The sequence below is a fragment of the Amblyomma maculatum genome, chromosome 5 (genome assembly GCF_055883805.1).
Source record: "Amblyomma maculatum isolate TAMU_Amacu chromosome 5, ASM5588380v1, whole genome shotgun sequence".
NCBI lineage: Eukaryota > Metazoa > Arthropoda > Arachnida > Ixodida > Ixodidae > Amblyomma > Amblyomma maculatum.
The window spans coordinates 47821991-47835307 of record NC_139348.1 but is presented as its reverse complement, the minus strand read 5'-3'; positions in this window follow the sequence as shown (position 1 = coordinate 47835307).

Sequence of the window (13317 nt, the reverse complement as noted above, 5' to 3'; positions counted from 1 at the left end):
GTATATAGACAGAATGACACGTGTTGCGCTTAGGTCATGCATCTTAGTATGTTGCACAAAGAAAGTAAGATATATCACTTAAAAGGTTGTTGTCACTATCAGCGCACAAAACACAAAATATGGCGAGGTTAAAAGGAGTGTGTATATATATATATATATATATATATATATATATATATATATATATATATATATATATATATATATATATATATATATATATATATATATATATATATATTGTAACAGATGAAATGGGTTTAGTACAGGTGAACTTCGTATGAAAGACGGACGCACACGGCTCAGAAAAACCCGGATCAGTCTGCGCGCGCCTCACTTCCTCCTCTTCTTCTGCTGCTTCTGCTGCTTTTCAGGCGTAACAATTCCCGCCGGGCAAAAGATTCTCGTCCTCGAGAAAATTAGGTAGATCGAAGATGGCAGCGCTTCATGCGAGCCACGTGAACAACTTGTGTCTTGCGGGATCGGCGGTTATCCTTCGTCACTTTGGCGATGACGTAATTCACGTCATTCAGTTGGTCCAACACGACGAAGGGGCCATCGTACTTGCAGAGAAACTTCTCATGTAATACAGTTCAGAAGAGCGTGTTGTCGGACTAGTTGGTTCTGCATAGTATATAAGAGAAATGCGCAACAACTTAAACAGGACACAGGAAGAAACACACACAACTTGCGCTCGTGAACTGTTGTGTGTGTTTCTTCCTGTGTCCTGTTTAAGTTGTTGCGCATTTCTCTTATATACTATTCTCATGTAATCCTCGCTTGCGAATAGGCGTCCAAAGCCAGACGTAGTCTCCAGGCGAGTAAGCAACTGCACGATGATGCAGATCGTAGTGTTTTTTCGAGCGGCTTTGAGAAGCCAGTGTGCGTAAGCGAGCTATACGACGGGCTTCTTCGGCACGGCATGGTATCTGGGAAACAGACGCATCGTCGTTGGGGGAAAATGGGAAGATGGTATCTAAGACAACGTAGGGAGTTCTTGCATAGAGTAAATAAAAAGGATAATAGCCGGTAACTTCATGATTTGCAGTGTTATAAGCGCACGTCACAAACGGTAGCACTGCATCCCAGTTGCGATGGTCAGACGAGACGTACATGGACAGCATGGTTGTCAAGGCGCGGCTGGTGCGCTCGGTGAGACCGTTGGTCTGCGGATGATACGGTGTCGAGTGTCGGTAGAGTGAACCACAAAGTCGGAACATTTCTTCCACAACATCAGCGGTGAATTGCCGACCACGATCACTTATAATAATACGGGGTGTGCCATGGCAAAGAATAACGAAATGCAAAAGAAACGACGAAACATCAGCAGCCTTTGCGGTAGCGAGAGCAGCGGTCTCCGCGTATCTGGTAAGATAGTCAACGCAGACGATAACCCAGCGGCAGCCCCCTACAGTCTTTGGAAAAGGACCGAGCAGGTCAATTCCAATCTTTTCAAAAGGTAAGGTAAGTGGCTTGACGGGTTCTAAATGTCCTTAAGTCGTCGGCATTTTTCACATGTCGCAACGTATTGCTTCGTGGTCTTATAAATTTGTGGACAATAAAAACGCTGGCGAATTCGGTGCAGGGTACGACAGAAGCCTAGATGTCCAGAGGTAATATTATCGTGCAAGATGTCCAGAGGTAATATTATATACAAAACTTGTGCACGGAGACTTTTTGGGACGACCAAGAGGAGGGCAGCACCGTCAACTGAGTAGTTCTTGAACAATACACCATCTTCGATAGTAAACTGCGCTAACTCTGCTCTTTCTTCTGCCTCTTGTCGCCATACTAGGAAACGTCGACGCGATTGAGGCTAAACACCCGTCGAAGCCGTCTTCATCGTTAACAGAAGTCGGCAATGGGTGCCGTGACAAGCAGTCTGCATCACTGTGATGTCGTCCACTCTTGTACGCGACACCAATGTTGTATTCTTGTAGGCGTAATGACCAGCGCGCCAGACGACCAGATGGATCACGAAGTCCGATGAGCCAGCATAGCGAATGGTGGTCAGTAACTATGGTGAAGTAGCGTCCATATAGGTATGGTCGGAACTTGTGCACAGCGAACACAACTGCGAGGCACTCCAATTCGGTAACTGTGTAGTTCCGTTCACATATTGTCAACGTGCGGCTAGCATATGCAATAACGTGTTCAGCCCCACTATGCAGCTGCACAAGCACCGCCCCAAGACCGACGCCACTGGCGTCAGTGTGAACCTCCGTCACAGTAGAAGGGTCGAAGTGGCGCAGCAGTGGTGCTGAAGTTAAAGAAGAGTTGAGCAGATTGAAAGAGGATTCGCACTCTGGGGTCCACACAAATTGCGAATCCTTGTGCATTAGAGAAGTAAGAGGGCGGGCAAGTTGCGCAAAACCAGCAAGTAAGCGACGAAAATAAGAAGAGAGGCCAAGAAAGCTGGGAAGACTTTTCAGGGTGCGTGGAATTTCGAAGTCGCGTACTGCAGCAATCTTCTGCGGATCTGGCCTGATACCATCCTCGTTGACGAGGAATCCAAGAACTTAAGTTTGTCGCTCTCCAAAATGGCACTTCGAATTCAAAATGAGGCCCGCTTTGCCAATGCATTCAATAACTTTATGGAGCCTCACATTATGCTTTTGGAAGATCTTTCCAAAAATGATAATATCATCAAGGTAACACATGCATATTTCCCATCTGAGGCCACGAAGGATAGTGTCCATAAATCGCTCGAACGTCGCGGGAGAGCTGCATAATCCAAAGGGCATTACATTAAATTCGTATAAACCGTCTGGTGTTACAAAAGCAGTCTTCTCACGGTCGGATGGATGTAGAGGAATTTGTCAATAGCCAGATCGCAAATCAACAGAGGAGAAATATGACGCCGAATGCAGACGGTCAACAGCATCATCAATGCGAGGTAACGGGTATACGTCTTTCTTTGTTACCGCATTCAAACGACGGTAGTCTAAGCAAAATCGCCAAGAATTGTCTTTTTTCGCACCAGGGTCACAGGTGCGGACCACGGACTGGAAGATTATCGGATGATTCCTTTGTGCAGCATTTCGTCCACCTATTCTTGAATTATCTTGCGCTCTGTCGGGGAGACTGTTTTTAGCGAATAGGGGTTGCGCTTCCTGTGTTAATTTTGTGCTGTAGCCGAGAAGCTCAGAAATGGCTACCCGATTCATTTGAGGCAAAGTCGAACACATGGGCGTGAGTTGTCAAAATGTCTTGCAGAATACGACATTGACTAGACGGGAGCGATTTATTGACCATGCCCTCAAACTCAACACAATATTCAGACTTGTCTTACGCGGCTCCTCTGCAATCGGGAATAGTTCCAACGGTATGAGTCACATAATTTTAAAGTCTCGCGAGTGTCAAACCAGAAGGAAGACGAACAGGCTCTTCTGACACGTTCGCAGCCCTGAGATATGCGCGACCATCCTCCGCCTTCATGACTGGAGCGTGGCACCAAAATATTTTTTTCTCTCCATTTGAGACATCTGGCTCGACTATTGATGAAGGATCCAGATGACTTCACTAGGAGAAACGTCGCCGTCATCGCAGGCAGCAGCACATCTTCTTTCAAGGCGAGAACTCCTTGATGACTCTGAGACATATCTACTAATGCGGGGATAATGTTCGGCTGCAAACAAATTTCACCGGCACTAAAGCGCAAAGTCGCGCCACACTCGCGCAAAAAGTCAACACCCAAGATAACGTCATGCGTGGCACGTCTCAAAACAACGAATTCTGTCCTATAGCACTCGTCACCAATTACAACTGAAACTGAGTACAGGCCAACCGGAACTAAAGTTTCACCCCCAAATCCACAAAACGTAGTGTTTTTGTTCCCCACAAACATAAGTTTCTGTCGAAGGCGGTTCTTAAATGAAAGGCTCATAATTGACACAGCGGCACCAGTGTCAACCAAAGCATCCGTTTTAACATTGTCTACACACACTGACACTTTGTTCTTTAGCATGACGATAGGCAGAGGTATGCGTGAAATTGACCGTCCGGCGACCTTACCACCATCGGTCGCACCACCTAGTTTCCCAGTGGTGGAGAAACAAAACGGCGACGTGGGGATGGAGAACGGGGTTGTCGCTGCGGCGGGGGAGTGATGCTGCGATCGGACACAGGGGAGTCATTTCGTGCGTGGCGTTGAGGGGAAGAGGGCCGATAGAAGGTAACGGGTGGCTGCTGCTTCCACTGGGCACCATTCGTGAAGCGCGGTACTCATTGGACAGGGGTCGGGTAAATTGACGACACGGGCAAAAGCGGAAGATATGTCCGCTGCCCCCACAGCCGTAACATACGGGTGGCTGGCGGCTCTGGTAGTTCACTTCAGGATCCCTTGGATGCCAAGATGGGGCGACAGAAGCGCGACGAGGAGCACCACGGGGCACTTCATCCGGATGGTCTGGACGCTGCTGGAAATAAGGGTGCGATGTAGGTTGCATGGTCCGCTACACGCCGTTGTTGTAAGATGGTTCGCTGTTATTTTGTGCAGCCCATGGTGTGCGCTGCTCCCATTATGATACGGACCTCGATGTCGGGTGGTAATGTACATCGAAATTTGTACGTTGCCGCTGAATATCCAGCTCCTCGCTTATAACCCTCCTGACCATAGAAGTGATGTCTTCAGCCTCGGGAATATCGATACAGGCAACAGTTGTCACATTTGAAAGACGACCAAATTTGGGCGCTATCCGACGTGCCTTTAACGCCTGAAATTCCCGGCACTGCTTGATGACACCTGCAACTGTGGCAAGGGTGTCCCGCAAAATAAGGAAGTTGTACACATCATCAGCAATCCCCTTGAGAAGGTGCCCTACCTTGTCTTCTTCTGACATCTGCCGGTTTACAATGCGACAAAGTTTCAATATTTCTTCGATATAACGTGTGCATGCCTCACCGGGCAGCTGGCCTCTTTGGGAAAGCTGATGCTCAGCGCGTTCCTTCTTCTCAAGGGTGTCCCCAAAGGACTTCGTAATTTCTTCAACTAATCGGTCCCAGGTCGTCAGGATTTCTTCGTGGTTATCAAACCGAGTCAGAGCCGCGCCAGTGAGGAAGAAAACATAATTGTACAGACGTGCGATTGAGTTCCATCGGTTGTACTTGCTGCATCTTTCGTAATGTCGGAGCCATTCCTCAACGTCATATTCGGGCTCACCGTGGAACGTACCCGGCTCTCGCTGTTGGGGAAAGGCCGTCGTCTCTTCCGGTAGCTGTTCATGAGTCTGCGTCGTGTGGGTGGTAGCCATTGAAAGGTACTGTTGAGGAGATAAAGGTGGCAAACCTGTTACATGACGGCTGCGACGAGGTACTGGCGGATCCAGAACGTTTTTACCCAGCGCCTAGCACCAAATGTAACAGATGAAATGGTTTTAATGAGGAAACTTCAAAACACTGCACATAAACAATCAGTAATAATCGCGCAGTTACGCCAGGTGCGAAGAATGTTTAAAGCACAGAGCATTGAGGAATATTAGCGCTTTGTCTATAACCTAAGGAAACACAGACACAAAAGCTGTACCCCTAATGATTTCTTTTGTTTCTGTAGGACGGCTACAAGACATGTTCTGACCGTCCGGTTGCTTATGCACTGTCAGTGGTATAGCGCCGCCGCGATTATAAGGTTTTCGCAAATGACCCAAGGGACACAACGAGCTCGGCGTGAAGTCGACCTAAAGTAGTCAAACCTATCAAAACTGCTCGGGCTGGCCTCACTGAACGTCCTTTTTCGGCGATTGGGGATTGATAGTGGCCGACCGGTCGCGCTCACTAATCATCCGGACCTTCGCGGCCAACCAATCGGCGTTGGGCAGAGATACTGCCGACTACCACACAAGCTTGGATTCACGTTGGCTTGTAGCTGTCCCGACGCCCATTTAATGTCCAGGAACAAGGTCAGACAAACCACTTCCTAGTGGCTACTACGTAGTTGATTCCAGGTGCCCCAACGTATGGTGAACAAAATTTGCCCGAGTGCAAGCTAGCTCTTTGTCATTACCTTACCTTCCCAGGAGCTGTACTGCCAGCAGTAATCCAGAATATTACTGATGGTTGTAAGTAGCAAAAATTGTACGGATCCATTAGTCATAGATCTCAGACAACAAAACACAGCAGCTTAAAAAATGCAGAATAGAATGTTTATTTGCCTGCATAGTACACAACGCTCGTGTATTATTTTTGTAACCTAGCAACACACTGCATACAGCTGTTAAATGAACCACACAAACTTTGAGCACATTCAGAACTGTTTGCTAATGCTCTGTGCTTCAAGAGATAGTATATGATGATGCGCAGTAAAAAAAGAGATCGAGGCAAGCATGATGATATCCTCTGAATAAATAAAATAATTCTTTCAGACTGCAGCGAGGAAACACGCTACAAAAGAAAAACTAAAACTTGCATTAAGAAATGTCTCCTTGTTAGTACAAGCAATTAATGAAGAACTGACAACTCACGCATGATGTTGTATATAGTTGTACAGATTTACAAAATTTGATGCCACTATTAAGCTAAAGCATTTGCGAGTTGCTGCTGTTAACACAAAGCTGCTGTAAGAAAATGGTATTTATAGAGCACGATGAGGAAGTACAAAGCATAGTACTGAATCATGAAGATGTAACTACCGCCCTGTGTAATAAAGATGTTTATAAAAAAATTAAGTTATCACAGCACCCCTTTCCTAGTTTCACCAGCTCCCAAGTCACCTTTAAAGGCCTCTGATGCCATCAGTTGCATAGTCATCTATAACATTGTTACTGAGCGGTATTCGCTGGTCGTGCTGAGGAAAAAGGAAAGGAAAGTGCGAAAGACTCCCAGAAGAAGACGCAGACGAGTGCTGTTATCTGTGCGGTGATCATCCTCAGTGGTGTGGACAGTTGTCGTACTGTGAATATTCCCCGTAACATCTCTTGGTGGAGGTGAATCCTTCGATCCCCGTCACAAGCTGGATCTCCGCAGCGGCCGCCACATCTCTATCACCAATATGACTACTGTCGCCGCCACATCTACTGCCGCCGCACCTGCTGTCGTCATGGCCCATCCCCGTGACCCCCGGACCTTCTGTGGGACCGACGACGTTGATGTCGACGACTGGCTGGCCCTATACGAACGAGTCAGCAAGCACAACAGGTGGGATCCCACACTTAGGCTCGCGAATATCATCTTTTACTTGACTGGGACAGCGCGGGTGTGATTTTAAACCATGAAGAGGACCTCACACCTTGTGATATCTGTAATCAGAAGCTCCATTACCTGTTCGGAATGCCCATTGGCCGTCACCTCGCTGCCAAAAAGGCGCTCGCTTCTCGCGCCCAAACGTCTACAGAGTCTTACATAACTTATATACAGGACGTTCCGCAAAGTCGACCACGCCATGCCTTAGGAGGAAATTCGGCCACATAGTAAAAGGCATTGCCGACGATGCTTTCAACCTGCTTTTATGCAGGGATTGTTCCACCGTGGACTCTGTGCTATAAGTGTGCCGACGTTTCGAACAAGCGAAACAGAGGCGCATAACTCATCGTTTCGACCGGCTACCGAACACGGCTTCCAGCTCCGATTCCTCGACCGCCAACTAATGACACTACTTTGACCCGCATCGTCCGCCAAGAACTTGAGGCAATGACTCCCGCAGCTTCACTCTCGCATACCCCCGACAACACCTTGGCTACAATATCACTCATTCAGGCTGTTCGCCAAGAGGTTGCGAATATGGGTCTCCCTTCTACCTGCCGCACCGACACCATGGATTCAGGACCTGCCCCTCCAGTGATTGCAGTTGCCTCACCCACCGCCGGTTTCACGCCCCGATATCGGTACCGCAATCCGAATGAGTGGCGTACCCATGACAATCGCCCCCTCTGCTTTACTTGTTCCCGCGTAGGCCACATTTCTCGTCACTGCCGTAGCCGTTGGTACACGCCATCTCGTCAATTCACCTTGTGGGGCCCTGCACCACGTATCCGTATGCCCGTGCGCACCGCGCATTCAAAGGCCGCGCCACTATCCCAATGCTCCCTGCGCGGTGCCTGTTTCCCTCTCCCCGCTCGTTCGGGGATAACCGGTCCCGCGCGAGGGGGCTATAAAAGAAGGCACGCGCCGCCGTCTCGCTCTTATTGGTTCCTGGCTCTTCGTTCCGGCTTCGCTCCTGCTTCGCTCTTGGCTCTCTCCACGGAAACGACCCGCAGCCACCCGGATGACGACGCCCGCGCTTACGTGAGATAAAAGATGTTTGTTATACGGCCCACTGTGTGTTTGTCGAGCGCATCCCTCGGGCAGAGGAATCGCCCACAACTGGCGCCCAACGTGGGGCTGAATTAGCACCCATGTGGACGATTTTTCTGCCAACGTGGCAGCGCACGGCAACACGACGGGCCGGTCCATTGTATGTTAGGCGCGACGCCATTTTCAGTTTAGGGCTATCGTGTGTGCAGATGACACGGAGTGTAGTATTGTAGTGTTTGTACAGTGTTTTATTTTGTTTTGGGTTATGTGTGTGTTTGTTAGTGTCGGGCGGTTTGTGTTTTAATTTTTTTTGTGCGTATGTTAGTTTTATGAAGTGTTTAGGCTTTGTGACTAGCCTCTTCATGCGGGCTAGGTGGTAGTCGTGCGCGTTTAGGCTCCCGGCCGGCATTAGTTGTTGAGTGCAATGCCTCCGAGAAAAGACGTGCCAGATAGGGCCGCAGCTTCGGACGCCAGTGCGTCCGGAAGTGAGGTAAAGGACGCGGTAGAGTCTGCGCAGGTTACCGATGCGGCCGCCCTGATGAGGCAGATGAACGAAGTGTTGTCGGTGTTCACCCTTCAGCTCGGTTCGGTGGCTAGCGCCAACCAAGCCACAGCTGCGGCGGCAGTCTCGCGTCCGCGGATAAATGTAGAGGTTCCCTCCCTTTCCGGTTACACGGACGTGAAGTCAGTCCACGAGTTCTTGCAAGAACTCGAGGATTATCAGACGGCACTGGGTTCCCCAGACGACGTGGTGGTAGCGCAGGTAATCCCCGTGGCACTTGTTGAGAGCGCGGCGCGGTGGAGACGCTGCCAGCCGGCCTTCCAGTCGATGGCAGACTTCACAGATCGCTTCCGTGCCGAGTTCTTGCCGCCCGATTACGAACGCCGGATGCTTGAGGAGCTAGCGTTGCGCACACAGCACCCAGAGGAGAGCCTCCTCGAGTATTTACGCGCAATGCAGGAGCTCTACAAGAGGGCAGATCCCACGGCAACCGATCTAGAACAGGTCACGCGCGTGATGAGGCAATGCCATCCGCGCTTCAAGCCGTATTTGCGGGGACGTGGTTTTGTAAACCTCGAGGCTCTAGCACAGGAAGCGAAAGTAGTACAGGCGGATTTACTCGCTGAATTGCGCTACCAGCCACCCCCCAGGCCAGCCGAATCGCTAGAGCCGCGATGCGCCTGGGCCGGAGGCCAAGACTCCGTGCCGCGCGCCAGAGGCGCAGACGTAATGACGGTAAGGCAGGAAAGGCCAGCGAAAGGCTCCGCGATTCCTCGCGCTCTTGACCCGTACGCGTTCGAGCAGCGGCGTCGAGCTGGGCTCGCCAGCGACGTCCGCACAGGCGCGGAGAGAGGGGAAAGACGTCCCCAGCCGCTTTGTGGAACGCGGCATCCCCCGACCGCGCGGCAGGTGAACGATCGGCTTTGCTGGAATTGCAACCAGCCGGGCCACGTGGCACGAGAGTGTCAAGCAAGGCGTATGCAGGGAAACGCGGACCGCCGGCGGCCATAATTGGTAACACCAGCCTGTCGCCGTCGGCGGGAGAATTTCGTGGTAGCCACGGCGGAAAATGGGAAATGTACTCCCACGCCGCGTCACCGGGCGACCGCCCCGGGGGCGCAGAGGCTTTTGTCCCCCTCGCCTGTAGAGCGCAAGGAATGTTGTCGCGCTCGAGCCCTTTTATGCTAGTGCGGTTAGTTGGTCAAAGCTACTCGGCACTCGTTGACACGGGCTCAACTCTGTCATTGGTCGGCGATGATGTTTTCGAGGCCTGCCGTAGATGTAACATCCGTGTCAGGCCAGCAGAAACCCCTTTGAGCTTAGCAGCAGGGACAACAAAAGCAGAAGGAGCGGTGCGTCTGGTCCTGCGTTTTGACGGCAGGAAGCGGAGGCATCGCTTCGTCTATCTGCCCGGCTTAGCCATACCACTTATTCTGGGAAGAGGTTTTCTTTCCAGCGAAGGCATTGTGCTTGACATGGGGGAGAACAGCTATCGCTACAGCCCCTTCACCCCCCTAATTCCCTTTGTTAGCGCACCCAAACAGGAATGCGTCGCTGAGCGAGCGAGCGTTCACGCTTTTGTTGCAGAGGGCTCCCCCGCGACATTGAATGGTAGCCCATTAGAAGCAATTATCGCGTCCTTCTCAGGAACCGGTAGTCAGCGCCGAAGGCTCGTAGAAACTTTACTGCCGTTTTCGGATTGTTTCACAGAGAAACCAGGCAGGACCGACTTGCTTCAGCACGAGATCGAAACGGGTGATGCGCGCCCTTTCAGATGTAACCCGCGGCCGTTAAGCGCACATAAGAGACAGCTTCTCGACAGCGCCCTTGACGAGATGATTGATACCGGCGCGGTGAGACCCTCACAAAGTCCCTGGGCGTCCCCAGTGGTTCTAGCGCCAAAGAAAGATGGTTCGGTCAGGCTGTGTGTTGATTATCGAAAGCTCAACTCACTGACGCCTACGGTTGCGTACCCTTTCCAGTCGATCGAGGCTGTAATGTACGCGTTAGGGAACGCAAGGTTCTTCACAGTCCTAGATGCAAGCAGAGGGTATCTGCAGATTGAGGTGGCGGAAGGTGACATTCAGAAAACCGCATTCACCTGTCACCGCGGGCTCTTCGAATTTACTCGACTCCCGTTTGGTTTGTCTAATGCACCGAGCACGTTCATGCGATTGATGGACATCGTGCTGGCCGATGCAAGGTTCAACTACGCGATGGCGTACCTCGACGACGTCGTGATATTCTTACAGTCGTTCGAAGAGCATCTCATTCACCTGAATTCCGTTCTTGAAAGAATGAGACGTGCGGGTAAAACGATCAACCCAAAAAAAGTGCAGTTGGCATCAAAGAGAGTGAACCTGTTGGGATTTGTGGTTGATGATGGCACTTTGAAACCGAACGATGACAAACTGCAGGCAATTCTGAACTACCCCTGCCCGACGGACGTGAAAAGCTTGCAGAGGTTTTTTGGGAATGGTTGCCTTCTACAGACAATTCATCTCTAGTTGTACAGAGCTCGCTAGGCCGTTGAACCAGCTGTTGCGGAAAGGCTCGAAGTGGGTCTGGGGCAAGGAACAGAACGACGCTTTTGTTGCCTTGGCTCGCGCGATAGCGAACACTGCTAGTTTGCGCCTCCCCGACCTGAACAAGCCGTTTGTCTTGCAAACAGATGCTAGTGATGCCGGTGTAGGAGCTGTTTTGTTGCAGGAACACGAGGGCAAGCTGCGCCCTGTCGCGTTCGCTAGCCCCACGCTCACATCGGCGGAGCGGAATTACTCCGTGACCGAAAAGGAATGCCTGGCGATAATGTTCGCATTGTCAAAGTTCGACATGTACCTAGACGGAGCGGTTTTCACCGTGCAGACAGATCACCAGGCACTTTCGTGGTTAAAGAGGCTGAAAAACCCCGCAGGCAGACTCGCGAGACGGGCGCTGACGTTGCAACGTTACGCGTACGCCATTGAGTACCGCCGGGGCAGCATGAATAAGGTGGCCGATGCGTTATTGCGCGCACCGTTGAAGGCTGGCAGAAACGCAGAAGAGGCGCAGACCAGCTTTGCTGAAAGCGGCGTCGCCGCTAGTGGAGAGGAGGAGAGGGCGGACGCGAGTGTCGCGCCCTGCGTAGTTAAAGAGAGAAAGGAGGTAGACAGAGTTGCCGCGCGGTGCTGCGAGAGAGAGAAGGAGCAGCAGCTGGTGGCGGCGACTACTCGCCTGCCGAGAAGCGAGGCAGAGAGAAATCTGTCATGGGGAGTAGCGGTCAGTAGGGAAGAGCTAATTGAGGCCCAGAAAGCAGACGGTCTATGCCAGTGGGTGCTGACAGAGCTTGCGAGTAGTGCAGCTTGCACCGGGAACGCTGAGGGCAAGTACGACGCGTATCTGCTGGGCGATGATGGCTTACTGCTCCGCTACATCCCCCAACTTGACGAGGAAGAGGCGATTGCATCCCCCTTCCGAGTCGTGGTCCCGAGGAAGTTGCGGAAACGATTCCTCCAGTACTTCCATCACTCAGCGCTGGCAGGCCATGGCAGCGGCAGTAAGACTTATGACAAGTTATGCCGTGTCGCGACCTGGCCAGGTATGAGAAAGGATGTGCTGGGCTACGCCCGTACATGTCCTGTTTGCCAGGTAGCCAAGCCTCGGGCGGGGAAACCCGCTGGCATGATGAAGCCGGTAGTTAGCAACTATCCGTGGCAAGTGGTCGCGTGCGATATCATGGGACCCCTCCCTCGCTCCGCGCGCGGTCACCAATATATCCTGGTAATAACGGACCACTATTCCAAGTGGGTTGAGGTTTTCCCCCTTAGAAAGCTTGTGTCAGAACGGATTTGGGAGAAACTGTTGGAGACATTCACTCATTTCGGTTTCCCTTCCGACCTCATTACAGACAATGCTTCGTATTTCACAAGCAAAGTCTTGGTTGATTCCTGTCGGGCGCTTCAAATCCGCCACAGGAAAACGAGTCCCTACCACGCTCAGAGCAACATAACCGAGAGAGTGAATCGGAATTTTAAGAGTATGCTGGTTGCGACGACCGAGCAGCACAGAGATTGGGACGCACGGCTGTCCGAACTGTCCGGCTGTCCGCACGGTTTCGCCGCGTCGTTAGCGCACAAGTGGGTTGGACCGTTCGAAGTTACGGCACGGACTACGCCACTCACCTACCAGCTGCGGTTGTTGGCGAGCGGTGAAACCGCTGGTCCGGTGCACGTCGCAGACTTGAAAGCTTACCACCTTCGCAAGGACGATAACTGCGAAGCGGGGGAAGCTCAAAGCGATGCAGGTAGCAACCCGGTTCGCAACCGGCGCTATAACCTAAGGCCAAGGTAGTGCACTACTTTGTCTAACGTCTTTGCTTCTTTCAGAATGCATTCTGACAAGATTTTGCAGCAGCCAGATGAACCACCGTCGCTGGGGCGGGAAACCGCACCCAGCGCTTGGTTCAAGGAGGGGCCACTTAAACAGGGGGTACCCCCCTAGTTTGTGGCCCATTATTGTGACCAGCGCGGCCATGCTGGCCGTCTTGAACGAGTCTGGATTGGAGCCCGCTGCCCAGGCCTGGAGTACGGGCCTCAGGAAGCCAGGTGTGC